Source organism: Octopus sinensis, linkage group LG4 (genome assembly GCF_006345805.1).
Source record: "Octopus sinensis linkage group LG4, ASM634580v1, whole genome shotgun sequence".
In the NCBI taxonomy this organism is placed as follows: Eukaryota; Metazoa; Mollusca; class Cephalopoda; order Octopoda; family Octopodidae; genus Octopus; species Octopus sinensis.
Window position 1 is genome coordinate 137,284,099 of NC_043000.1, and position 5,018 is coordinate 137,289,116.

At 34.0% G+C, this 5,018-nt stretch overlaps 1 non-coding gene across 1 annotated transcript; it reads right to left on the reverse strand.

Annotated features, from left to right (window-relative positions):
- Positions 1–4,001: 4,001 nt before the first annotated feature.
- Positions 4,002–4,075, reverse strand: Trnat-agu. Its single transcript has one exon. It is a non-coding gene; the product is annotated as a tRNA-Thr (tRNA).
- Positions 4,076–5,018: the final 943 nt, after the last annotated feature.

Below are 5,018 nucleotides of genomic sequence, written 5' to 3' on the forward strand. Positions count from 1 at the left end.
TTATTTCTTTTCCATTGTTTACTTTCTTCCTGAATAGGAAGCTATTTCAAAGTGAATCTAAAATTGCTATTGGTACTCATTTTCAGCTGTGTTAAATGGGGCAATATGAAATAAAGTGTTTTCCATAAGAACACAACAAGCTACCTGGTGAGGGTATCGGAACCGTCAGCATTCTGACCGTGAGTCCACAGTAAGAAAAATGACATGTGTTTATATATAAAGATGTAGTACTGCATTACCCGATGCGTTTTCCTTTTTAAAACAGCAGGGTGAGATACAAGAAAGACCTTGCATTTATTTCTAATATCTCGAGCGAGTAACGAGACACTTACTGGTTGGATCTTTATATATTTAATCAAAACCAGAGGTCAATCTAACAACAAAAATCTTATTTTTGAGAATAAGAATCCAGCTTGGTTCTTCTTACTATTCTCAAAATTTTCAAACTCTTGTCTGCTAGCTCCCTTTAGATATATGAAGATCAGTTAGTTCATTCTTATTCCATACGCTATAAATTCCACCACCAGTAAAGGAACCTGAAGTGTGAAGGGTATAGTTAGCGCGTTGTTCACTGTGAACGTTGACATTACCTCCTTAATGAGGAATGACCTTTAAACCGGATCTCATAAAGCAGCACAATGCTGACAGCTGAATCACACTTATTCTCTGAAAACAGGACCTAGAATAGGGCAAAGTATAACACACACACAAAGTATTTAAAGTAATGTCCGTCATAGAGCTATTGTATGCTGGAATCTGACTCTAACATTGGCTTACAATGAGCATTATTACACTTTCGACTTTGATCTATCCCAAATAGATTGTATATATGTATGTATGTATATGAGGATGTATATGAATGAATGTATGAATGTATATGTTTGCATGTGTATATATATATAATCATATATGTATATATATATACATACATATATATATATATATACATATATATATATAATCATATATCTAGCTGACAGCTTACCCACCTATTTACCTGCATACGCATCTCTCGTCTTTTCTCTTTCCTTCCCTTCCTGTCTTTCTCTCTCTCTTTCTCTCTATATATATACATATATACATTCACACACAGCCACAGACACAGGCGCACACGCATAAATGTGTGTGTGTGTGCACATAGTTATAAGTGTACAGACACACACATATACATATGCAGAAACGGCGCGAGAGAAAGAGAGAGAGAGAGCCCAGGAAAGAAACAGACATAGGTGTAACAGATTAAGATAAGACACACACACGTACCCAGGCATATGCACATATAAATATAGAAGAAGCATCGACTACAAATCCAATATAATGCGTATTATGAAAAATCAATAAATATTCACACAGACCCATATTCGTATATTTATTAAATACATATTTAGTCTCACTGTGAAATTAACTGCAATAGTTACATAAAATAGTTTACGAGATTTTATAAAGACGAATAAACCAACTATTTCTCTCTCTCTCTTGACACTCAGAGTTCGCTTACCTTTTCTGTCTGTGCTACGGGAAGTGGATAATCTATGGCTACTCGTTAAAACTATAAAGAATTAGTGAATGACGTAATTCGTTTTTATAACGTTAAATGCATACTTATTTGCATAATCGTTACATTATGTATTCCCTAAAATGTTGCATCAGTAACACATTGTTATTATGTGGATATGACATTGTTATTATGTGGATATGACATTGTTATTATATGGATATACTAGATTATTTCAAGTTCTTCTTCTCGGATTTGACATGAATGTCATTCTTGCTATGTCTATCCTGCTTTTCACTCAGACATAATGTAACCAAGATCTCATTATTCAATATGTATCTCTCTCTTTTCTGTTAGGTGTTATAGATATTTGGATGTTATTTCTTTGAGGTTAATCGATAGGCGATTTCTTGCTCATTTAATTTCACGAAGTTACTGTTTAACTCTTGGTGTGCTATGACTGAGCAGACTTTTAATGAAAGGAGAGAAAACTATGGTTGTCTCTCTCATTTTATATCTTTGCCTAAATATATCGGAAATTTTACTACAGTTTTGATAGGTTTAACGACCACATCAGGTCTGTCTACTAGCTTGTTCTTAACTCTCAAGGAATGGAGTGTAACTTCAGTATTTATTTTGTTTTTCTTTCTCTTAATATATTTGTTCTTTAGATTCCTGTCGCTTTTCAAGTATTGTACTAATCATTTTGACCTATATACTTTATTAATGATAACCAGTACCTCCTTTGTGCTATTAGAGCCCTGTTACATGAACATATAAGAGACGACCAAAGTGTAAAGCTGCCAGGCATGCTTGCGTTTGACACAAGTCCAAAAGATAAAGTCTATCTGTTTTAAATTGCAGTCATGATTCTGCAATTATGAAATCATTTCAGCTTTAACATAGACCTCACGAAATCTATTGCCAAATAACACAATATTAATTGGTGTTTTCAACATTAAGTAATATTTGCACCAATTTATTATTATAATCAATATTTCAGTCACCCTATATATGCCACTCGGCTTACAGAAAAGAAACAGCGAAAATGAAGAAAATATCAGGAAAGCAAGTTAGTATTTAAATGGTCCAATGAAAATATTAGTAGAAATACTAATAAAAAACAATTGCAACCACAAGTTGTCTCTGAATGTGCTAGTTAGAGTCAATTTAGATATATCAAAAACAAAAAAATTACAACTTGAACTTTAGAAAAGTTTTGTATAATTTCACAGTTATTTTATTAAGAAAAAAGTCGCAGAATACTGGTAAAAATCATCTGTCTCCTGGTCTGAAAACCAATTTTCCCATTCTATTACTTAAACACTTAGTGTAAGAAGACTAAGTGCATTAGCTATTATGGGTGTACGTAAATTTAAAACCAAGATAGAAAAAGATGTACGGTTGAAAAATAATTTAATTTTTATTTATTTTGAATATATTCAGCATCACGTATGTTTCAGAGACAAGCCTTGTGGGTAAAGCCTACAAAAAAAAAAAAAAAAAAAAATACTGTACATACTAATTGTCAAATATATAAAGCACAAAATTTCCAAATAATTTCCAAATGTTAATTAATGTCTGGAATTTAGTGTATAATTCAGTAATTTTTTTTATTTGAAATTTTTATTTAGCAGCATATTTTTACAGAGACAAAAGAGAGAAAATCATGAAAATATAAAAAGTCAAATTATAGAGCAACACCACCATCCTACCGAATTACTTCAAGAAAAAAAAAACAAAACAAAAAAAGGGGGGACAGATTAAGCAATAAAAGATGATGGGAGCAAGTAACAGGTCATACTCTCCAGTCCAAAAACGTAATGATTTTAAATGTTAGACAGAAACAATTTCTTGTACATTTCTGCCTCATTTATTGTATAACGATATCAAACTCATGTGTTGTGGATGTATATCCAATGATTTTCATTATTACTGTCTACAGCGGGTAATGAACTCACGGAGTGTCTCTCGTATGCGTGTATGTATTCATCGATGGATGGAGGGATGTATGTAAATATGCATACATGCAGCCATGTATGAATATTCATATACTGTTTACTCTCTCTTTACTCTTTTACTTGTTTCAGTCATGTGACTATGGCCATGCTGGAGCACCGCCTTTAGTCGAGCAAATCGGCACCAGGACTTATTCTTTGTTAGCCTAGTACTTATTCTATCGGTCTCTTTTGCCGAACCGCTAAGTGACGGGGACGTAAACACACCAGCATCGGTTGTCAAGCGATGCTGGGGGGACAAACATAGACACACACATACATACACACACACACACACACATACATATATATATATATTCATAAATACGACGGGCTTCTTTCAGTTTCTGTTTACCAAATCCACTCACATGGTTTTGGTCGGCCCGAGGCTATAGTAGAAGACACTTCTCCAAGGTGCCACGCAGTGGGACTGAACCCGGAAGTATGTGGTTGGTAGGCAAGCTACTTACTACACAGCCACTCATACGCTTATAAAAATGATCTTATGTAGACTCCAGAGAGATTTGAACACTCGACCTCCAATTTACTAGACTGGCGCTCTAACCAACTGAGCTATGGAGCCATGCTATATATGTATGTTTTCATTTGAGATTTAATTAAATTTCATTTTTGTGGCATAGAGGTTGGTGGATAATCAAATGACAAGGCTCGTTTTTGTCAATTTCAAGACACATCTTGGGGTTTGTGTGTACGTGAACAGGTTTCTGTGATAGTATATGTACGAGCGTGCATTGATAAACTTGCACTTATATAATAGATGCCCACGTTCCTTTAGTACACAAGTGTGTGTGCGCCATGTGTGTTTGTTTGTCAATGAGTGTGTGCGTATCCTATATGTGCATGCGATCGTGTGTATATGTTCAGTCCATGAATCTTAAATGGACTTCAACTATATGTATGCATGAATGTCTGTATATATGTACACGTATATATATTGGGTGAGTGCATATTAAAACTGCAATATATGTATCATTACTGAAAGAGAAAAGCAGCAATCAAACCATTCAGCAATGAGTGATGCTGTGTTGAACAAATAACTTTTTAAAGATTTACTGAATAAGTGAAACCTGCAGATTAGTCACCGCCAAATGGAGCCGAAAGATCTAAATCATTTCATTATTTAGTCGTAAAACATCGCTATATTAAATGTTTGAAACCACAGTTTATGACACATCAAGAGGTGGCAAATCATTTTAATAATACAATGACTAATTGTAAATAAGCTATATATTAAGTGCCTATGATTCTTATTTGGTAGATAATTAGTGCCACCTTTTTTCAGTCGGACGGCTCAGGCCATTGTCAATAGATGGCTGTAGTTGATAATGATTTATTCATTTCAGTTATCTCAAACAACACATTTATAGGGGCTAATGAGGTGAATAAGTTTAAGGTATTAGTGTAATTTGTAGATTACTCAAAAGGCAGAGGTAGATCGTTTATCGCTGATTATTGATTAAGCCACCTTTATTTGATATGTGTCCAGCATTGCAAGACATTGGGAT